The sequence below is a fragment of the Salvelinus sp. IW2-2015 genome, linkage group LG11 (genome assembly GCF_002910315.2).
Source record: "Salvelinus sp. IW2-2015 linkage group LG11, ASM291031v2, whole genome shotgun sequence".
In the NCBI taxonomy this organism is placed as follows: Eukaryota; Metazoa; Chordata; class Actinopteri; order Salmoniformes; family Salmonidae; genus Salvelinus; species Salvelinus sp. IW2-2015.
This window is the reverse complement of record NC_036851.1, coordinates 46,524,981-46,550,400: the sequence shown is the minus strand read 5'-3', so window position 1 is coordinate 46,550,400 and position 25,420 is coordinate 46,524,981. Positions and strand designations below refer to the sequence as shown.

The 25,420-nt window shown below is 40.8% G+C and overlaps 1 protein-coding gene across 1 annotated transcript in view; it reads right to left on the bottom strand.

The window, feature by feature from the left end:
• LOC111970757 (TOX high mobility group box family member 2-like) overlaps positions 1 to 22,190 on the bottom strand; it is a 190,648-nt gene extending 168,458 nt beyond the window's left edge. The window contains exon 1 of the mRNA XM_070445845.1: positions 22,068 to 22,190. The gene's annotated coding sequence lies outside the window, so the exon portion shown is untranslated. The remainder of the gene's footprint in view (positions 1 to 22,067) is intronic.
• Between the last annotated feature and the right edge of the window lie 3,230 nt (positions 22,191 to 25,420).

Genomic DNA, 25,420 nt, shown 5'->3' with positions numbered 1-25,420 from the left:
CCGTAGCCCTCCCCGCCCGCTCCATGTATTTGCGGAAGGCAATGAGTGATCCCCCCCCTCCGCCCCATCAATGCTTACAGCACATACCACCATAACTCGACAACAGCCAAGTGTTCTTGTTAAGTTGAGTTCCAGACACCGCTTATAGATATGGGCGCAGTGTTCTTGTTGAATGACAGGGCTATACTTTTAAGTCAGGGCCGTCTGGTATTATGAGTGACCAGTTTGTTTCTTTTGTATCCAGTTTGTCGTTGCGCGTTGAAATTACTGGTAGAAGCGTCCACTGTGACGTTTTATTAGCTGCCTTGCTAGTGCTTACTGCTTTAGATGCTGGGATGTTAACAGTAAAGTGCAGTATGTTAGCATCAGACGAGCTACTAATAGGCTTAGTTCATTCTAAGCCTAGCATTAGCTGACAGTATCAGAAGGCTTGCCAGAGCATGGTGACTACATCAATCATAATGAAGACTCTTTTTTTTCTAGCGTTTCCAATATGGTAATGGGCAAAATAAGATTGCTGTAACAAATGACATTTGTATCAGTAGATAACAACGACATCAATAGATGAAAAAAACAAATGAAAAAATTGATTAAGGAAGCCCATTCTTCAAAGACGCCATATCGTGGAGTGTTAGGGGGCTTGGCGGAGGACAATCAATCTTGAAACGCATATAATGAGTGTAAATGAATGATTATATATTTTAACTGCCTGAAGAGATTTTAACCAGGGTACTTTAACACTTGTCATTTTTAATGGGGGGAAAATTTGGTAGAGAATGTTGGAGGCGGTGCGGATACAATTGAATGACATCCCACAATGAACAAGCCAATTACATACAACAAGCTCATCTATAGTCACTACATACAACTAAATACAGCTCAACTATCTACTACACTACTACAGCTAGCAACTACATAGCAACTAACCTCATCAGACAATCTACAACAACTAACTCCTATTAGTGTAACAGCATTCGATACCAACACCTAAACTCCCCAGCTCAACTACATATCCCAACTAACCTACAGCTCTATTACATACCAACTAGAGCCTACTAGTTCAGCTAGGATAGCATAACCGGAGGGCACTAATACAACTAACATATAGGGGCAACTAACATAACCAACTATACCTATTATCATCTGACATATCCAACTAACCTAAGTAGTTCAAACTACATACCATACTAATCCTCAGCTCAACTACATAGCTTACTATTACAGTTCAAGTACATACCAAACTAACTACAGCTCAATTCAATACCAATAACATACAGATCAACTCGCATACCAGCTAAACTATAGTGTTAAATAACAATACGACTAACTCTATAGTTCAAAGTCTCATACCCCAACGTACCTAGCAGCTCAATACATCAACTAACTATCCAGTTCAAACACGCCTGACATAGCTTAATAACCTAGTAGTTTCAACTACATACCAAATCCCTACAATGCTTTCAATATCATACCTAATAACTACAGCTCAACTACATAAATTACCTATAGTTCAACTAATACTTAACTAACATACACCTGTCGAACGTACATAAACACTAGGCAGTTGCAACATACATAACCAACTAAGCTACAGGTCTACATATCTAACCACAACCAAGTTCAACTACATACCTAACAACCTAGTAGTGTCCACTAGCAATACCAACTAACGTACAGACTAATCATCCACTCACCTCCAGCTCTAACGTACTATACCAACTAAGAACACTAACTACCATACAACTAAAGCTACAGTCTCAACTACATAACTATACGCTAGCAGTCAAACAAAGCCGAACTAACCAGTAGTTACAACTACAATACCAATAACTATCGTCAACTCTGAATAGCAAAATAACCTACAGGCTCACACTACATACAACTTAACCTACAGCTCATAATCATACTAACTACTAAGTCAACTACATACAACTAACCTATAGTCAACTACATACAACTAACCTATTATTACATACACATAACTACACTAACTATAGCTATCTAACCTAGAGGCGCACATACACTAACTACGCTCATACATACCACTACTAAACAGCATACAAGATACTAGTCGTGCCCATGACCAACTAACCTATAGTTCATCTACATACAGTAACCTGACAGCTCAACTATTTCGATAACCTTATAACAACATATACTAATAAGGTCACACCTCATAACAATAACTTAGCTCAACTACATAACAATCTAACGCTAATAGCTCAACTACATACCAATAACCTACGCTAACTACAATAAACCAACTAACTAACAACTCAACTTACATACGTAACTACATAAACTATAGTCTCAACTACATACCAACTTATACCTAGTTTAATGCTACATACAACTAACACTCAATACACTAACCATAACTACTAACACTATACCACGCTCAACTACATACCAAAACCTACAGCTCAACACATAGCCAACTCTTACGAGCTCAACTACATACCAACTAACTCAGTAGCAAACTCTATACCAACTAACTCTATAGCTCAACTAATACCAACATAACTATAGTCAACTACATACAACTAACTACAGCTCAACTACATACCAACTAACCTATCAGTCTCAACTACATACTAACCTACTACAGTCAACTAATACTACTAACCTACAGCTCAACTACATACCAACTATACAGCTCACTACATACCAACTAACTATAGCTTCAACTAATGACTACACTAACCACTAGTACATCAACTACATACCTAAGCTAACAACACTCAACTACATAAACTACTAGCAACTAACCAGTTCAGTCACTACATACCAACTAACCTATAGTTCAATTACACAACTAACTGACAGCTCAACTACATACCAATAAGCCTCCGGCTCAACTACATACAACTAACCTACAGCTCAACTACATACACAACTAACCTATAGTTCAACTACATACCAACTAACGCTACAGCTCAAACTACATACGCAACTAACCTTACAGCTTCAATTTACCAACTTAACCTATACCACTCATAGCCTAACCTATAGCTCCTCAAACAAAACTAACAGCTCACAATACAACTATAAGTACTATCAGCGTATCAACGGTAACTAACACTAACTAACAAAACCACACTACTACTCAACTAATAAGCTCAACTACCTAAGTAACACATAACAACTAAACCTACAGCTCAACTACAACACTACTCAGAACAATACACAACTACCTACATACTACTACACTAACCTACAGCTCAACTACAATAACCAGTACCTACAGCTCAACTACATACCAACTAACCTAACAGCTCAATACATACCGAACTAACCTATAGTTAAGCTACATACAATTACCGCTAAATGCAACTCAATACGCTTAATTAACTTAGCAGTTCACTACGCATACGCAACTAACTACAGCGCAAAGCTAATAACAACTAACCGTACAGCTCAACTACATCTCCACTTAACGTCTATCAGTCAAGCTACATACCAAACTGAACGTAACTAAGTCAACTAGACTATTAAGTCAATCAAAATACCTACACTCAACTACAGTCCAACTCATACCTACATACTCAACTAGGATACTACTAGCTACCGCTACAACTACATAACCGGATAACCTATCAGCTCACTAACATTACCAACTAACCTATAGTTACAATACATCTCTATGAACTACAACAACTACTATAGTTCAACGATCGAATACCAACTAACTATGCTACTAGACCATCAACTAACAGACTCACACTAACTACTCCAGTCAACTAGCATACACTAACCTACATGTACTACATACAACTAACCTATCAGTCTAACTACATACAACTAACCTTCAGCTCAACTACATACCACAACCTACGCTCAACTACATACTCTAATTGTTCAAGTGACATAGCCATAACTAAAGCTCAATCTACATACCAACTGAACCTAAGCTCTAACATACAACTAACCTATAGACTCAACTACACCACTAACCCAATACCAACTATACCAGCTCAACTACATAACAACTAACCGAAGGCTCAACTGACAGTACCAACTAACCTACAAGCTCAACTACATACCAAGCTAACCACAGACTCAACTACATACCGTAGGATAACCTATAAGCGCTCAACTACAGTACAACTAACCACTCATATCTACATGACGCAATAAGCATAGGCTCAATACTCCATACTATAGCTATAATACCAACTAACCTATAGTTCAACTACATACCACTAACCACGTAAAACAACACAGCTCAACTTAACCCGCTACAAGCCACTTCCAAGCTAACACATAAACGTAACCTACAGCTCAACTACATACTCAAGCGTAACTATAGCTCAGCTACATACCAACAACTACAGCAAATACCATACCAATACTACACTCAACTGAACCTAGCAACGTCAACCTATAGAGCTAATACATACCAACTTTAGCTACAACGTCAATGCTACATACAACTAACGCTACAGCTCAATATCATACCAACTAAGCCTATTAGTTCTAACTACATAAACCTACTATTAACTCATAACCAACAGTATAAAGCTCAACTACATTAACAACTCACTACCTACACTCAACTACATAACCATACTAACCTAAAGCTCAACTACTAAAAGCTACCTATAGTCAACTCAATACGCAAACTATCTACAGCCAACTACATACCAAGTAACCTACAGCTCAACTACATACAATAACTATGTTCACTCTTACCAACTACCTATAGCTCACAGCCAACTAACTAGCTCACTACATACAACTAACCTACTAGTACTACTATTACACTTACTACTACATGCTCAACTTACATACAAACTAACCTATCAGCGTCAACGACATCCAACTAACCGTATAGTTCAACTACATACCAACTTAAACTATAGCTAACTACATACCCCTAACCTACAGCTCATCAGTTACAACTAACTATCAACTACTACCAACGTACACTACAGCCTCAACTACATACACTAACCTAAGCTAACTAATACCAACTAACTATGAGCTCAACTGACATACACAATTAACCATAGCTCAAATACATACCGAACTAACACTACAGCTCATTACAGACCAAAAGCTAACTATAGACTCACTACATACCACTATACCTAGCAGATCAATACAGAGCTAACGCTAGCATAATACTACAATAACCTACAGCTCAACTAATCGCATGCGTAACTTACATACAGCTAACTATACAAACTACAAGTTCAACTAATACCAACTAACTATAGTCAAACTACATACCAACTAACCTAGCAGCTCAACTACATACCAACTAACCTACAGCTCACTACATACGCGTAACTAAGCTACAGTTCAATCTACATACAACCTTAACCTACTCTCAACTACATACACTGAACCTACGCTCAACTACTACCGAACTAACCTAAGTCAACTACATACAAACTAACCTATAGCTCAACGTACAGACCAACGAACCTATACGTTAACCTACATACCTAACTAACCTACGCTGCAACTACATAACACAGCTAACCTAGTCGCTCAACTACATACCACTAATGACTCCAGATGCACCTACATACCAACTAACCTACAGCTCAACTACATACCAACTAACCTACAGCTCAACTACATACCAACTAACCTATAGTTCAACTACATACCAACTAACCTATAGACTGTTTGTGAGTAATTTAAATCATTCAGAGACTTCCACAGTTATTGTGAATAACAGTTATGACTCCCACTGTTATGCATAACAGCTGTACAATATGATCGTGTTGCCATCTGATGCACATTCAGATGTCATAAATCAGCACTGTAGAGCTCTCCCTGTCCTATGCTGTGCCTTGATTGTATTAATGTTGATGATATCTAGAAATGTGCATGTACACCCTGGCCCACCTACTGTTGCTAGCCCYAATTCTGACTTGTGCTCTGATATCTGCTTCACTGATTTCTGCTCTCGTAAAAGCCTGGGTTTTCTGCACGTTAACACTAGAAGCTTATTACCTAAAATGGATCAATTGAAAGTGTGGGTTCACATCTCCAATCCAGATGTGTTGGTGATTACTGAGACGTGGTTAAGGAAGAGTGTTTTGAATACTGATGTTAACCTTTCTGGTTATAACATTTTTCGGCAAGACAGATCTTCCAAAGGTGGGGGAGTGRCAATCTTTACCAAGGATCACCTTCAGTGCTCGGTTGTCTCCACCAAGTCTGTCCCCAAACAATTAGATTTGCTGGTTTTAAGCATTAAACTTTCAAATAGCTCTTTGTTGACTGTTGCTGGGTGCTATCGTCCTCCATCATCACCGGCCTGTACCCTACCTGCCCGAAGCTCTTTCCTGGCCCCTTACACTAAGTTTGAATTTGTCCTGCTTGGTGACCTAAACTGGSACATGCTTAACCCACCTGACCAAGACCTAAAGCAATGGGACTTCCTAAATCTTTCTCAGATGATTACCAACCCCACAAGGTATGACTCCAAACACCCAGAAAAGGCTACTCTCCTCGATGTTATCCTCACAAATAATCCTGACATGTATCAGTCTGGTGTTTTCTGTAATGACCTTAGTGATCACTGTTTTACAGCCTATGTCCGTAATGGCTGCTCAGTGAAACGACCTGTCCTGATTTGTCATAGACACTTGCTAAAAAACTTTAATGAGCAAGACTTCCTTTCAGAACTGGGCTCTGTAAAATGGTATAGAATCAGCCTGATTCTCTCTGTCGAAAACGCTTGGACCTTCTTTTTGATATTTTCTGTGAGTATTGTTAACAAACACACCCCATAAAGAAAATGAGAATTAAAAACAGATTCAGCCCCTGGTTCATCCGGAGACATAATTTATAGATCAGCAGGTAAGGGTGCTCTCGAGCGGCTAGATGTTCTTTACCATTCGGACATCAGATTTGCCACCAATGCTCCTTATAGGACACATCACTGCACTCTACACTCCTCTGTAAACTGGTCATCTCTGTATACCCATCGCAAGAACCACTGGTTGATACTTATTTATAAAACCCTCTTACGCCTCACTCCCCCCCCCTATCGGAGATATCTACTGCAGCCCTCATCCTCCACATACAACACCCGTTCTGCCAGTCACATTCTATTAAAGGTCCCCAAAGCACACACATCCCTGGGTCGCTCGTCTTTTCAGTTTGCTGCAGCTAGCGATTGGAACGARCTGCAACAAACACTCAAACTGGACAGTTTTATCTCCATCTCTTCATTCAAAGACTCAATCATGGACACTCTTACTGACAGTTGTGGCTGCTTTGAGTGGTGTATTGTTGTCTCTACCTTCTTGACCTTTGTGCTCCTGTCTGTGCCCAATAATGTTTGTACCATGTTTTGTGCTGCTACCATGTTGTGTTGCTACCATGTTGTTGTTATGTTGTGTTGCTGCCATGCTGTGTTGTCATGTGTTGCTGCCTTGCTATGTGGTTGTCTTAGGTCTCTCTTTATGTAGTGTTGTGCTGTCTCTCTTGTTGTGATGTGTGTTTTGTCCAATATTCATATTGTATTTATTTTTATTTTTTTATCCCAGGCCCCCGTCCCCGCAGGAGGTCTTTTGCCTTTTGGTAGGCCGTCATTGCAAATAAGAATTTGTTCTTAACTGACTTGCCTAGTTAAATAAAGGTTAAATAAAAAATAAAAGTAATACAAAATTACAGTGCACGCCAATAAACCTGTTTTAGCCAATTTGTAACTTCATCAGAATGGTCTGATTAGCTTCCTTTGAACTCAATTAAAATATTATTAAAGTGTTGCTCCTATGAACAGACATTTCTTGCCAAAACCCGCCTGATTAAAAGAGTCTGGTGTCAATGAAAGCTTTTTGAAAATCTGAACAAAGGTTACTACTATTTATTCTGGGTATAGTTTGTCCAGCAGGGGCCACATTTCAAATGATTCTCATCTGAGTCCTCTGGTTCTACTACAGAAGATAGCAGGCAGGGGGGAAACAACGGCTTAAGGAGCCGGGAGGAAAAGTTTTATTATAGCCAAGCAGTGAAAGGAATTACTGTATTCACTCACATCACTCACACTGACCCCTTGACGGGTAGAAAACAACCTAAATTCACTATTCAAAACATTCCTCTCAGTACTTCATCTGCCAGTGCCTTTTCCATCATTGCTGAGCCATAAAGTGGGACAAGACTTTGGATTGATCTGATCTCCCTGAAAAAACATCAAAGGAATGTTTAAATGAGCATACTGGCTGGCAAAGCGTTAATAGTCCCTCCAACTATTTTTAACTACTCACAGTCCCTCCATTCTACAAATAGGCAATTATGGCATTGCAGGCATGTATCATCCGACGGCTATGTGCTCCTCAGCATCGGGTCCTGRGGCAATTTAAGTATCCGGCATAATATCAGTCACCCTCTAGCTGTTTTCACACTCTTATTTGAATGGGGTGTAGTTATTTCCTGCAAGCAACGTGTTGCAAAGAAAAGAAGAAGACAGCAAATCTACTTACAGATAGCAAGAAGAGTCATTATTACTAACGATCTACAGTACCAGTCAAAGGTTGGGACACTCCTACTCATTCCAGGGCTTTTCTTTATTTTTACTTTTTTCTACAAAGCTGTCATCAAGGCAAATGGTGGCTACTTTGAAGAATCTCAAATAAAAAATATATTTTGATTGGTTTAAAACTTTTTTGGTTACTACATGATTCCATGTGTGTTGTTTCATAGTTTGATGTCTTCACTATTATTCTACAATGTAGRAAATACTAAAAACAAAGAAAAACTCTTGAATGAGTAGSTGTGTCCAAACTTTTGACTGGTACTGTATATGATACAATAAAGCTGATTTAAAATAAACACAATTACAAACTGTCAGTGTTCTCATAGCGGTGTGCCCATACCATCATTGTAAAATAAGATTTTGTTCTTAACTGACTTTCCTAGTTAAATAAAGGTTAAATAAAAAATTACAAAATAAATACAATCTGTCAGCGTTCTCAGAGAGGTGTGCCCATACAATCTGTCAGCGTTCTCAGAAAGGTGTTCCCACACAATCTGTCAGCGTTCTCAGAGAGGTGTTCCCATACAATCTGTCAGCGTTCTCAGAGAGGTGTGCCCATACAATCTGTCAGCGTTCTCAGAAGGTGTTCCCATACAATCTGTCAGCGTTCTCAGAGAGGTGTTCCCATACAATATGTCAGCGTTCTCAGAGAGGTGTGCCCATACAATCTGTCAGCGTTCTCAGAGAGGTGTTCCCATACAATATGTCAGCCTTCTCAGAGAGGTGTTCCCATACAATCTGTCGGTGTTCTCAGAGAGGTGTTCCCATACAATCGGTCAGTGTTCTCAGAGAGCAGAGCCAAATGCCAAAGCCTTTGTGTCAGGGATGAAGTGAAACCAGCAACCAGAGAGCCATGCCTTGTTTGCATTGCGAACATACTCCCTCTCGTGCGACACATCTCATTCCTACCAATAAGAGGAGGACATAAAAACAAGCAGTAATATCAACTCAATATCAATGTAGAGTTTTAGGGACAACATAATGAAGACAAGACGGTGAAGTTTAAACAAATCAAAATATGCATATTACGCTTTAACTGAGCCTGCCTGAAGGAACAGTAATACTCGGAGTAATATATAGGCAGGAAAACCATACACTTGGCACACACTAGGCATGGAGACGTGGCAGAGGACCAAACCGACGTGGCCCCTGGCTTATTTGGCAGTCTTATGTCACAGGATGGGAAACACAGAGAGCAGAAGCTTACTGTAAGACTGGAGCCCCATCACAGTGATATTAGCAAAACAACTCATTGTTCCTTATTGAAGAAAAATGTTTTGGGTCAGCTTGAGATTACAGAACAGGTAGCCTACCGGTTAGAGTGTTGGGCTAGTATCTGAAAGTTTCCTGGTTCGAAACCCTGCGCTGTCTAGATGTGTCCTTGAGCAAGACACTTGACCCGAATTGTTCCTGTATGTCGCTCTGAATAAGAAAATGACAATACATTTACAGAGTCAAAAACATGAGCAATGAATCTTCATGGAAATGTACTGTACAATTGATTGTGCCTTCTACAGAATTATCCTTCATCAGAAAAGCTTAATTTGCAATAGGGGGATTCTGAAAGGGTCTGTGTGTGTACTCAACCAGGCCCAAAGGCACTTAGTAAGGCCAGCCATCTCCACTGTGTGTTTGCACAGGAAGCTAAGACAACTGCTTTCCTCGCCGACCCACTCTTAATAAACCCTACAGCTGCATTTTTCCATTCAGCCGACAGTTTGTTTATCGCTTTTCTACACATTTATCCTATGGAATATAGGATCTCTAGAATCTCTCGGACTTTCCTGTGAGATGTTAAAGGACACAAACAGCTGCCTCCTCTCACAAAGAGACATATACAGTAACACAACGAAAATGTTTGGGGAGAAATCTGGTCAGTATCAGCTGTTGCTCATAGCCTAACCGCTAATACACTCCCAGCACAGAGGGAGATGGCGCTTGGTCTTATAATACATACTGTACATGCATACATACAGTACCAGTCAAAAGTTTGGACACACCTACTCATTCAAGGGTTTTTCTTTATTTTGACTATTTTCTATATTGTAGAATAATAGTKWAGACATCAAAACTATGAAATGACACATATGGAATCATATAGTAACCAAAAAAGTGTTAAACAAATCAAAATACTGGTAGCCACCCTTTGCCTTGATGACAGCTTTGCACACTCTTGGCATTCTCTCAACCAGCTTCATGAGGTAGTTACCTGGAATGCATTTAAATTAAGAGGTGTGCATTGTTAAAAGTTCATTTGTGAAATTTCTTTCCTTCTTAATGCGTTTGAGCCAATCAGTTGTGTTGTGACAAGATAGGATTGGTATACAGAAGATTGCCCTATTTGGTAAAAACCAAGTCCATATTATAGCAATAACAGCTCAAATAAGCAAAGAGCAATGGCAGTCCATCATTACTTTAAGACATGAAGGTCAGTCAATATGGAAAATGTCAAGAACTTTGAATGTTTCTTCAAATGCAGTGGCAAAAACCATCAAGCGCTATGATGAAACTGGCTCTCATGAGGACCGCCACAGGAAAGGAAGACCCAGAGTTACCTCTGAYGCAGAGGATAATTTCATTAGAGGTACCAGCCTCAGAAATTGCAGCCCAAATAAATGCTTCACAGAGTTCAAGTAACAGGCACATATCAATATCAAGTGTTCAGARRAGACTGTGTGAATCAGGCCTTCATGGTTGAATTGCTGCAAAGAAACCACTACTAAAGGACAACAATAAGATGAAGAGACTTGCTTRGGCMAAGAAACACAAGCAATGGACATTAGACCGRTGGAAATCTGTCCTCTGGCTGACGAGTCCAAATTTGAGATTTTCCAACCGCTGTGCTGTGTCTTTGTGAGACGCAGAGTAGGTGAACGGGTGATCTCTGTATGTGTGGTTCCCACCATGAAGCATAGAGGAGTAGGTGTGATAGTGTGGGGGTGTTTTGCTGGTGACACTGTCAGTGATTTATTTAGAATTCAAGGCACACTTAACGAGCATGGCTACCATAGCATTCTGCAGCGATACGCCATCCCATCTGGTTTGCGCATAGTGGGACTATCATTTGTTTTTCAACAGGACAATGACCCAAAACACACCTCCAGGCCGTATAAGGGCTATTTGATCAAGAAGGAGAGTGATGGAGTGCTGCATCAGATGACCTGGCCTCCACAATCACCCGACCTCAACCCAATTGAGATGGTTTGGAATGCGGTAGAACGCAAAGTGAAGGAAAAGCAGCCAACAAGTGCTCAGCATATGTGGGAACTCCTTCAATACTATTGGAAAAGCATTCCAGGTGAAGCTGGTTGAGAGAATGCCAAGTGTGTGCAAAGCTGTCATCAAGACAAAGGGTGGCTAAAATCTAAAATATATTTTGAGTTTGTTAAACACTTTTTGGTTACTACATGATTCCATATGTGTTATTTCATAGTTTTGCTGTCTTCATTATTATTCTACAATGTAGAAAATAGTAAAAATAAAGAAAAACCGTTGAATGAGTAGGTGTGTCCAAACTTTTGACTGGTACTGTACATGCATTTTATTTTACATGTATATGGCTTTTCAAATAATCTCAAAGCGCATAAAATGTAAAACAACAAACCAAAATAAAATGTATGATGGAGATTGAAAGTCTCAGTCAGCTTGTGATGAAGTTGGAGAGGCAGGGGAGATCCAGTGGAGGTTCAGTGGAGGTTCAGTGGAGGTCCAGTGGAGGTTCAGTGGAGGTCCAGTGGAGGTTCAGTGGAGGTCCAGTGGAGGTTCAGTGGAGGTTCAGTGGAGGTTCAGTGGAGGTTCAGTGGAGGTCCAGTGGAGATTCAGTGGAGGTCCAGTGGAGGGAGCATCGACGGGACAGCCAAGGCGAAACAAAGGCGGTCTCAAAGAACAGGCCCACATTATAAGAGTTTTCGGCAAATTCTTTCCTCGTTGTTTGGCCTTGGAATTGGGACTGCATTCGAAATGGCACTCTATTCCCAATTTAGTGCACTACTTTTGACCAGAGCCCTATTGAGCCCCTGGTCAAAAGTAGTGCACTATATAGGAATAGGGTTCCATTTGGAATGCAATATTTGTCAGTGGCCTCTCTTTTCATCAGACTGAACTAATAACTACTTGGTCCTGATAATCCCCAGTAGATACAGTATCAGCCGTGTCCAGACCGTGTCAAACTTTTACCWCTCTGACCCGTCAAGTCTCCATGAAATGTCCTGCTTTTCTTCTTTCCTCTCTTTCGATGTTTCATTTCCTGCCTGTAGCAAGCAATCACCAACCACCAACCATTTAATTCGGGGGGCCTTTAAGAAAATGCAGCTATGAGACTAGACCAGCCACTGTGTTCTTCCTTTCCTGGAACGTGATGCGAAAACAGAAATAGGTTGGAATGCGGAGGTGGATGCTGAGTGGTGTGTGTCAGAATGTGTTGACAAGCACTGTCTGGAACGCATGATTTACTGATATGTTTCTGTGATAATCGGGCTGTGTCTTGAATAGAGTGTTGATTGCATACTAGGACGGGCACGAAAGCAGAGGCAGTGTYAGTGAACTAGGTCAACCCTTCACATACACAGTTGATGCATTCAATGGTTATATTACTATGGTCAATGGGTGGATTGTTTCTGAAAAACCAACTGAGCAACGAAAAGGTATTTAAGATATCATCATATTTATGATGCAGATTGCATGGACGTTGCATCCCCCCGAGCAAACATAACTAAAGGTTTGACCAAGAGTCAAAAGTGAAAGCTGCAAGCATGTGGATGATATTGAACGTCACTGACCACAATGTATCACCTTGTTGCTTTGGAGCAACAAATATATTTCCAGATTTCATAAATCATATCATATTGTATTCGTCACATGCTTTGTAAACAACAGGTGCAGACTAACAGTGAATTGCTTACTTACGGGCCCTTCCCAACAATGAGGAGAGAAAAAAAAAGAAATTGTTAAAAAAATGATATAATAATAATAACACAAGGAATAAATACACAATGAGTAATGTTAACTAGACTATATACACAGGGTACCAGTACCGAGTCCGTGTGCAGGGGTACGAGGTAATAGAGGTAGATATGTACATATTGGTAGGGATAAAGTGACTAGACAACAAGATACATAATAAACAATAACAGCAGCGTATGAGATGAGTCAAAAGGGTCAATTCAGATATTACGAGTAGCTATTAATTAACTATTTAACTAACTGTTTAGGAGTCTTATAGCTTGGGGGTATAAGCTGTTCAGGGTCCTGTTGATTCCATACTTGGTGCATCGGTACCGCTTGCCGTGCGCTAGGAGAGAGAACAGTCTATGACTTGGGTGGCTGGAGTCTTTGAAAATGTTAGGGCCTTCCTCTGACACTGCCTGGTATAGAGGTCCTGGATGGCAGGGAGTAATGCACTACCCTCTGTAGCACCTTGCGGTCGGATGCCAAACAGTTGCCATACGTAGTGGTGATGCAGCCAGTCAAGATGCTCTCAGTGGTGCAGCTGTAGAACTGAGGGCCCATGCCGAATCTTTTCAGCCTCCTGAGGGGGAAGAGGTGTTGTTGTGTCCTCTTCACGACTGTGTTGGTGTATGTGGACCATGATAGTTCCTTAGTGATGTGGACACAGAGGAACTTGAAGCTCTCGACCAGTTCCACAACAGCCCTATAGATGTGGATGGGGGCGTGCTCGGCCCTCCGTTTCCTGTAGTCCACGATCAGCTCTTTCGTAGATACGGTCATTTTCAGTGCTGTTCAGTAGGATTTCCATATGTTTTGCCTTTAAAACTGAAAGCACTTTCAAACCTTGTTAGAGAAAGGTTTTTGTTTTTCGAAAGGTACGTAATTATGCTAAAAACAAAGGGCTGAACCTGTGAATATCTCTTGCTGTGAAATGCTGTCAGGGGTTTTCCTCCTCAATGCAGCGAGGAAACGGCTAAGTCACACCGAGCAGATTCTCTCTCTCTCGCTCACTCACTTTCTCTCTCTCCTTCTTTTAGTCAGATCCATCAATCAGCATTTCATGCAGTTTGGGTTTGAACCACACCAAGTGCACTAAAACAATAAACGTTTGTCTTTCAAGTCACTATCTGGGCTGGAACACATCTGGTGGCAAGGCTCATTTTGGTTTCCACATCGCTGAGTGACATTAAAGACACGGTGGCTGAAAAATAAAGGGCCCCCTCCCCACACACCCCTCAAAAGCCCTTACCCTCCTCACCCCCCGAAACAATCAAGAAACTGAATATAAAGTGGCTTAAGAGAGGGAGAGAGAGAGAGATAGAGGTATCGTTTTAAGCGCTCTGACAAACCACGCTGCTCTAGGGGGGAAGGGGAAGAGGGGAGGAAGCAAGCCCCCCCACACTTCCAGAACCGGAGGTGGGTGCTACATTGTGTGCTTGAACAGCACTGACAATAATGAGAGTTAATATGACTTTGTGAGGGGTAAGCATACAGCGGGTCCAGCACAAATCACCATGTAGACCTTTAATTTCTTCTATTGTTACAGAATGTGACTATGACTCACTTACTGTGATGATTATGCATGCAWATTATTTCAATGATCTATGTAAATTGATCTTAATGCATTACATGTTCAATTGTAATTCATCCTAATTAATGAATAAAGAAACATCATGTTGATAAAAAGTGGCTGAAGCTATTGATATAACGATAGTATTACAATTACAATATACACTGGTATGCTTCACACTATTACCAAAAGCAAACAGATATTCATCTAATTTGGATGCAGGTGATAAACTAAACTATTTCATCTATTTTTAGACAACTTTTACATTAAACTTCATAAACTGTCAACCCTTCCTTTAGCGATGCCATGAGACTCATGTGTAAGGGCTCGAGCATGGCGAGCTGTGGGATTGTGTCTGTGAGGCTCTTTCTTCTGCAGGTTAAACTGGAGTCCAGGCTCAATCCCTGAGGACCCGGGTTCTTATTTACTGCAGGTATTACTGGATCCGTCTCCTATTATATATAGAGCCAGCAGCCTTTCACAGTAAATGGCCTAGTCACAGTTACAGCCACTGTCTGTGACTCTAGTAATATGCCAGGTAGGTCTATAAAGGCAGGAAATCAGGTCACCACGGCATCAAAATAAAGTCAAGTTTAGAGGTCTTATTTTTTGCCTGTTCAAATGATGTGAAAAATATGACGATCCCGTTGACCTAACCATCTCTCCACCGTAAACTGATACTTTGCTATCGTCGGGAAAATACTTTTAACTCACTTAAAATGCATTAAATATTTTTTAGGAAACTGCTTTGATCGCAGTTCTCCGTTGCCTCTCCTTGCTATTTGTTCTTGTGTTTTTAATAAATAAGTCATACCAAGACGATGAGGGGAGGCTGGTTAGAAATCATTTTCTAACGTAATGGTGTAGTCACTGTGTGGAAGGCAATTTCAGCTCAACTTCCCCTAGAGAATGACTCCGTACTTATCATTAACTCAGAGATGTAATCAGCTCCAGGCTACCTGATTTTTCCTCATGACCTTTTGACATTGCCGCTGCCGGCGACGTAAATAAAGAGAGGCTCGGTCACATGGAGGAATGCGTGATTAATACCAGGAAGTGGTACCGCCAACCACTCAACTTGTACAGAACATGTATGTACAGAACATGTATGTACAGAACATGTATGTATAGAACATGTATGTACAGAATATGTATGTACTGTACATCCAGCGAAGTACCTGCAAATTAAATGTTTTACAGTGAATATCTAATTTTGTATTTTTGAGGTGGTTTAGGTTGATTGTGATGTACAGTGCCCTGTTGATGTACTACCGTACCAGTGGAGCTGCAGTGTTTTGTGTGCTCTGCTGCCTGCCATTCCTTCCGTTACGGCAGCATTCCCCAACTGGCAGGTGATTTTATTATAAGACTGTAAAAGTACCTAAAAATCAGCTCCAATTATGTTAATTTTGGAAATCTGTTCCAAAGTAATCCCATGCATAATAGAGAGATATATATGACTGTATACAAATGTAAGCCAGGTTCAATGAATTATGTTTTAGTATGATTTGTAATTATGTTCCCGGCCCCCTGACCATCCGTCAATAAATAAAATCCCTTCTTTACAGTATACATGTGTTAATGCTTTTCCAGGGAGAATAGCAATGCTGCCTCGGATTCACCAGTCAGCAAAATGTATTAAGGTGAATGTGTTAAGGTCATGTTACGAGAGAGAAGGGCAAAAAATAACACATTCTGTGAGATTAAACATGAGAAAGGCCACCCACACCATGGTCATACTTTGAACTATTCCATCAATCTTTTAATATGGGTGAAATTGGAACGTCCCAAACTAAAATAGGGTGATGTATAGTTTTGTAACTAGCCAATTTCTAAGAAGTGTTTGATCGATACTCAAAAAACATTGAGAACCTTGTGGTGGCTAATTGGTCAAAGGGAAGGCACCCTTAATCAGGGCAGTTGTGATTGTGTGGATTTAAGAGTGTACATGCAGGTATAGTGTATGGCAGAAACAGTGGAAAAATTKTACACCTGAGGCTTACTCCCATTAAATCATATTCACCATAGATGGGGCGGCAGGTAGCCTAGTGGTTAGAGGGTTGGGCCAGTAACCGAAAGGTTGCTGGATTGAAACCCCGAGCTGACAAAGTAAAAACCTGTTGTTCTGCCCCTGAACAAGGCAGTTAACGCACTGTTCCCTGGTAGGCTGTCATTGTAAATAAGAATTTGTTCTTGACTGACTTGCCTGGTTAAATAAAAAAAATTGATCTTGCCTTGAGGCATAACACCAATTAAAAATGCATGACATGCATAAATGTAGCTTTAGACTAACAGAGATATGTAATTTTTGTAAACAATGTACTGTATACTTACGCAGTGCAAATATGTAAAGTACACCACACCTTTCACTATATATATTTCCAACCAATCTAATAATTAAAATTACATGCACAAGTCATAATGAATTTGACAAAAAGTCTCTCAACCAAATATGAAGAAGTACTGTCCCTTTAGTGCTGGTATGCGCCTAGTGTACGGAGCTATACTGAACCAACAATACACCCACACTCATTGAGGGAGAGAGAGAGAGAGAGAGAGAGAGAGAGAGAGAGAGAGAGAGAGAGAGAGAGAGAGAGAGAGAGAGAGAGAGAGAGAGAGAGAGAGAGAGAGAGAGAGAGAGAGAGAGAGAGAGAGAGAGAGAGAGAGAGAGAATCTGTGGCTAAAAGTGAGGATGACTCATGGCCAATTGCAGAGACAATAATTGCAGAGACAAATATTGCATTCCAAATGGCACCCTACTCCCTATATAGTGCACTACTTTAGACCAGAGCCCTATAGAACCATATTACCTATATAGTGCCCTACTTTAGACCAGAGCCCTATAGAACCCTATTCCCTATATAGTGCAATATTTTAGACCAGGGCCCTATAGAACCCTATTCCCAATATAGTGCACTACTTTTGACCAGAGCCTTATGGGGGACCCTATGGACCCCAGTCAAAAGTACTGCACTATATAGAGAATACTATGCCATTTGAGACGCAGACTATGCAGGACAATGCCACTTGGAGAGAGTTGAAAAGGCGTGGGCCCAGAGAGTTAATATCAGAATGAATAGAAGTAATGATGTTCAGTCTTTTTGATTGGTCACTGCTGTGATGTAGATGTGCTACCCCCCCCCCCCCCCCACCCCCCTCCCACCCAAGGATGCTTGGTTTGTTCTACATTTGGGTTTATGATAGAGTATAAGAAGTTACTAGATATGGTCTTTAAACGTAGATCTACTTAATACATTCAATGTTCCACTATAAACATACAGTACATGCATAAATGTGGTGTTTAGAAATGGCATCATTAAATGCACCTCTAACTGAAGYATGCAGGATGTCAGGGTGATTTCCCAGACAAAGGTTAAGAATAATCCTGGACTAAAAAGCATTTTCAATGGAGATTCCCCATTGCTTTTTTTAGTCCAGTTTAGTCCGGTTCAAATCCAGGCTGAATCACATCTGGCTGTGATTGGGAGTGCCATAGGACGGTGCACAATTGACCCAGCGTCGTCTGGGTTTGGCCGGGGTAGACCGTCATCGTAAATAAGAATTTGTTTTTATTATCTAGGAGAAGATGTGCCCTCTTCATCAAGATGTTCATACATTACACTGACTCTATCCATGAGAGCCCTTGATATGGATTGTCAATCCAGATCCATGAAATGCACTGATCACAAACCCAAACATCCAGTCTAGCCCGATTTAGCTAACACATTTTACCAGGGGCGCAACTTTTGATTTAGAAGTGGTGGGAGGGGGGGACATAATATTATTATAATATTTTTTCTTATCCAGTTGGGAAAAACACTCCAAGCAGCGTACCCGACCGCGCAGAGGGGTCCGCATGGTCCTAAAGCACATTGTTGCTTCGTTTTGTATCACATTCCAATGATAAAACTGCCCCTGCATTTTACACATCCTTTAAGTTCCTGGCATTATTAACCCTATCACGGCTTCTGGTGTGTATGCCATTTCACCAGAGGTCTCGTTTACACTAAACCAGCAGGAAATGCAGTCGTCTCACTTTAGCACTTTAGCTAGCACAGGAAGTAGCCTACAAGCTGTTTATACTGCATGGCCCGGTTTCCATGTAAGCCACTTCTGGTTCAAACAGCAACACTGTACAAGATTGCATCAGTCATAGTTAGGAGGGCCAATTATATACAGCTCCCAAATTCTCAGGGATAGTGTCATAGACAGCACACATCTACAGTTTCATTGGTGATATAAGATTGATTCAAAAGTGAACTGTCATAAAAAAGGCAGCATACAATTTAATTTGTTTTGGTGCACTGTGACGTGCACAGATGGTATGTCAATGTGCAGTGTGGACACACTTCAATTTTGTAACAACAAGGCTGTGTGATGCTGTCTATGCAACCAGCATCTCCTCTTACCCAACTTGGCAACATTAGTGCAAACAAGAGTTCATTGAATCATGATGGTACATTTGCATTCAAAGCCTGGGGCCCAAGTCATGGGAAAGCAGTCCACATTCGATCTTGAAGTACTTACAAGTGTGTGACAGTGCAAAGTGATTAAAAACATATTTTTCACCCAAGGTTTTAATTTCTAATCTAAGAACAGCTATCATAGACAGATGTATGCTAATAAAACACATTTCAGTTATATCATTCACTCTCCTGGAGCACGTAGCTTTGTATTTACCGACAAAATGTTTACATAACTTGTACCTTGAGCATAGCATTGACAGGCAGCCAGATTCGATAAAGTGTCAACTGGTGCTGGACATAATGGATAATACAATCCTGATGCCTCTGAACCACCAGGCTTCAATATAAACAACACTTTTTTTCATCTCTCTCTTATCTTGATGTAGTTTATATAAAGAGTTGAGTAATAAGGTGCTTCAATAATATCCAACATGATAGTCCCACATAGGGCTGTCACATCATGGAATTTGGGGGAATTTTGGATGACGGAAATTGGCCAGCCAAATGGCCGCGGTCTCTGTAATAACTATTCAATCGAACAAATAAAAAATAAAAAATACATTAACAGTAATTGTGGCAGCCGTAGGTCTACGTATATTGTATAGCCTAAATAAGATCATTGGGCCAAATTAAAGATGGGGCTTTTCGGGCTTTATGCATACATGTTTCAGGGTTTGAGAAGAACGGAGATCTGATAATGCTTTATGTTTGACTGAGGAAATCTCACTAACAGCACGCGTACTAGACAATCTGTGGCAGTATTGTGATTGCCACTGTTTCTGCATAGTAGTACCCACTGGGCACACGCTAGTTGAATCAACATTGTTTCCACGTCATTACAATGAAAATACTGTACATTGAACCAACATGGAATAGACATTGAATTGACGTCTGTGCCCAGTGAGTACATACTGTATTTATTCAAATTATGTCGGGCTACTTGTGTCATTATTGAGCAATCTAATCCCGAAATGAAGGCATTTAAAAACATATAGTCCGTGGTATTTTATTACTTCTAGTTATTTCTGTTAGCAATACACTGTCCTATATATTGCAGGGCGCACTAGAAAATCCCAGGCGGGCACATTTGAACTGTTTGCAACGTGATCATATAACAAAACAGACATAAGTAATGTACCCACGATACATTCGAATCCAGATTGAAAATTAACATGAGGAGGAATGTTTTTAAAATGTTCAAGATGTTAGGAAAAATGTAGATTATAAGAGCTCGATGCGGTATAGGCTGTAAAAGGCGTGATTGGTTTGCCATGCGTAAATTTTCGTCCATCCATATGTTTCATATTACGATATTAGCCGTGTGGGATGAAAATAACGTCTCATAAATGTTTAGCTTCAATGGTTTTGTGAGTTTTTTTAGCTTCCCTCCACCCAATAACTGTTAAACGAAACTTTGCCGACAGGTGCAGTTTTTATCCCAAGGGCAATAATCTAATCCGGAGAGTTCACATTTCTGCTCCAATCAAACATTATCAATCAAACATTATTCATTGTCGTGGATATCATGCATCCATACACATTTACGATTAACTGAGATAAAGGATGAATAGATGCAGAAATAATACTAGTATACATTCACATAGTGTGTTAGTAGGCTACGGTACCATGGGCTATAAGTAAAGGCTAGCGTACCCTATGGACTGATTGTTCATGTAAATGCTGGACTCGTTGAAGTGAATGCCCATTGTATATCATTAGGCTTTTCTTATAATGTCTAATATGCGTTGCAGGTGTATTGGAATGAATAGTCCTGCAATTTGGTAACATCCTTAAAAACATGACCATATGTGTCTGATAAAATACGTGTGACACGGCGACTTTTTACGGGGGAACCTAACTGTGAAAAACTAGATTATGTTTAAATGTGTTATTATGCGGAGTGGCTTTGGTTTGAATTATTGTTACTTTTACCATTGTGGTGAATGCAGTTATTAAACTATTGTGTAGTACGTCATGAAATAAAATAATTATATATTTTGTATTCTTCTGCAGGGACCGATTTGGGCGTAATATCGCGATAATTATGAGCATACAGTAGACAGTAAACGCAGAAAACTGTGCGTAATTACGACCGTATTTGATCGAATACTTTGAGGCTATCTGCACTGGACAGGACATGCATGGTGCTCACCATTACTTCTGCATGGGATCTACAGCACCGCGCCTATAGCATACCTACAATTTACATACCCATTGCAGTGAAAGGTTTGTCAAATTGCTCATAATAGCGATACACCTTTTAAGCAGACAACCTCCACGTTAAAGAGAGGTTGTCAACTTCCAAAGAGTTTACTGCGGAGCTTGAGTCTGAATTCTACAAAAATGCAGGAAAGTTTCGATAAATGTACCCATCTCAATTATGAAATGCTCTTTGAAAGCTGCGATGCGTGTCATGAGATTATATTTCAGGTAGAGTCATATTTGACACTATTGTTATCAATATGCATGGTTGACAAATGCAGAATAGCCGCATGCAACAAATTTGCGCAACTAAGAAAGGAATGCAACTTTCTTATCTAAATGTAGTCTATAGCCTAAGTATTTAGTAGTTAATAGTAATTACCTTGTTGCAGTGATAATAGTCCAAAGAGGTCAGGCAACTTGAATCAGTTGGTAATGTACATGAGCCCACGCTTGAAGGGGGTGCTGGATAAAATCTCACGTCCATCTCAGGGTCCGCAAGACTGACGGCATAAAAGCAGGTCCAATGCCTGTGACTCTCTCTCTCTCTCCCTATTTCTCTCTCTCTCTATTGTTGGACCAAACAAAAAGAAAGAGAATGATTGAAAGAAAAAGGGGTTGAGTCTATAAAAACACTATCTCCTCACATCCGCCGGTGTTCTCACTTCAGCACTATCAAGCTTCTGCGATGATGCTCTATGGATAAATAGGCTATATCTATTTGTGTTCGCAGAAGGAAAAATACGCGTAAAGTTAACTTTGAGTGAAAAATATAGATGTTTCAGCAACTATACATGAACAAACGTTGACTGTAATTGTTTACAACAAACCAAGGTCAATGTAAAAAGATAGAACTAGATTGGCTATCTTTCCTCCCAAAACGTTCGTCTGTTTCTATTTTCCAGCGGCGCGCTCACTCCATGTCCGCTTTGTCATGTAGGAGTGTTGATCCATGCGTTCACTTGGAGTTATATAGTTCGACTCCTCTTTTCCATACTGAATGCCATGCGACCCCTGCCGATAACAGAGGGAATATGGAGAGAAAGAAAACGAGATGAAGGGGGATGGGATTGGAGCTATCAAACTGATTGACAACCACTCAGGTTACACTGTGGTTCAGGAAATCAGAGTTTATGGAGATGATGTACCTATGAAAATACATAGCAGGTCGATTCGGATAGCCTACTCCACGGCCAACTTTGAGCTCAGTAAAGGCTAAGTTAGTGTCATGTATATCAAATAAAATGTTATTGGTCACATACACATGGTTAGCAGATGTTAATGCGAGTGTAATGAAATGCTTGTGCTCCTAGTTTCGACAGTRCAGTAATATCTAACAAGAAATCTAACAATTCCCCAACAACTACCTAATACACACAAATCCGAGTGCCCTCACCTCCTCCCTGTAAGCGGTCTCGTCGTTGTTGGTAATCAAGCCCACTACTGTTGTGTCGTCTGCAAACTTGATGATTGAGTTRGAGGCGTGCATGGCCACGCAGTCGTGGGTGAACAGGGAGTACAGGAGGGGGCTGAGCACGCACCCTTGTGGGGCCCCAAGGTTGAGGGTCAGCGAGGTGGAGATGTTGTTTCCTACCTTCACCACCTGGGGACGGCCCATCAGAAAGTCCAGGACCCAATTGCACAGGGCGGGTTTGAGACCCAGTGCCTCCAGCGTGATAATGATCTTGGAGGGTACTATGGTGTTGAATGCTGAGCTCTAGTCAATGAACAGCATTTTTACATAGGTATTCTTGTCCAGATGGGATAGGGTGGCATGCAGTTTACTGGCAATTGCGTCGTCTGTGGACCTGTTGGGGCGGTATGCAAACTGAAGTGGGTCTAGGGTGGCCGGTAAGGTGGAGGGGATATGATCCTTGACTAGTCTCTCAAAGCACTTCATGATGACAGAAGTGCTTAGTTCATTTATGTCATTTAGTCATTTAGTTCATTTATGTATGCCTTCTTGGGAACAGGAACAATGGTAGCCATCTTGAAGCATGTGGGGACAACAGACTGGGATAGGGAGAGATTGAATATGTCCGTAAACACACCAGCCAGCTGGTCTGCGCTTGCTCTGAGGACGCGGCTAGGGATGCCGTCTGGGCCGGCAGCCTTGCGAGGGTTAACACGTTTAAATGTTTTACTCACGTTGGCTGCAGGTTTTGGTAGCGGGCCGGGACGGTGGCACTGTATTATCCTCAAAGCGGGCAAAGAAGTTGTTTAGTTTGTCTGGAAGCAAGACGTCGGTGTCCGTGACGTGGTTGGTTTTCTTTTTGTAGTCCGTGATTGTCTGTAGACCCTGCCACATACGTCTCGTGTCTGAGCTGTTGAATTGCGACTCCACTTTGTCCCTGTACTGACTTGTTGCTTGTTTGATTGCCTTGTGGAAGGAATAACAACACTGTTTATATTCAGCCATATTCCCAGACCTCTTTCCATGGTTAAATGCAGTGGTTCACATGTTCAGTTTTGCGCGAATGCAGTATTGACCCCAACCTCCTTTTTACTTTTTAGGCTAGTAATTACATATAAATAGGGACATGTCACATGTGCAGGTATTTTTTCAACAACAACAAAAATGTACAATTAAAAATACAAGTCTTCATGTCTGTCTCTAACATACCCAATGCAATTAATCAATGTATAGTCAAATCCTTAATTAGTGCAGTGGAATCAGCTGTTTTAGTGGTGGTCTAGATCTGGTACCAAATCACAGTGTCGTGCTGGAACCAGATCCCAGTGTCGGGCTGGAACCAGATCCCAGTGTCGGGCTGGAACTAGATCCCAGTGTCGGACTGGAACCAGATCCAAGTGTCTGGCTGGAACCAGATCCCAGTGTCGAGTTGGAACCAGATCCCAGTGTCGGGCTGGAACCAGATCCCAGTGTCGAACTGGAACCAGATCCCAGGGTCGGGCTGGAACCAGATCCCAGTGTCGGACTGGAACCAGATCCCAGTGTCGGGCTGTAACCAGATCCCAGGGACGGGCTAGAACCAGATCACAGGGTCGGGCTGGAACCAGAAATCAGTCCGGGCATGTCGGACACATCAACCCATTGGGCTGTTGTCTGTGAAATGGGACAGCAGACAATTAGCGAAATTATTATATTTTTAAACACAAAATATATATATTTTCTCCTGTGAGACCAGCCCATGGGCTAAAGAGGCTGCGTTTAGACAGGCAGCACAATTCTGGTCTTTCTTTCACTAATTTGTATTTTAACCAATAAGATCAGCTCTGAAAAATATCTGATGTGAAAATATCTGATGTCATTGGTCAAAAGACCAATTTGTGATTTGTTGCCCATCCAAATGTTTACGACATGTGTAATGGAAACGGCAGATACAGTAAAAGATTGAAAGATCGACAACATTTTTAGGATTTCGACGGGGGGATTTTTCTTTTGTCAAACTTTCTAGATTGTGACAAATGATGATGGAAACTGTGTTTTTCTAATACATTAAGATTGCTGAATACTTTTGAAGGTACGTGGGGCACGGGATATCATCACGCAACTATAAGCTCCACTCCACATTTAATTCTGAATGCCAAACGTTACTGCTTGCCAAATATATATTTATAACTACAAAAACAATGTTTCTTCAAGGATTGTTCTGACTTTCAAGAATGCCTTAATTGCTTCGCCTTGCTTTTCTGGTTCTTTGGCATGTTTCACCGTGCAATTATTTCACATCTACAGGAGTACACATTTCTACAGGTTTCTCAGTTAACTAA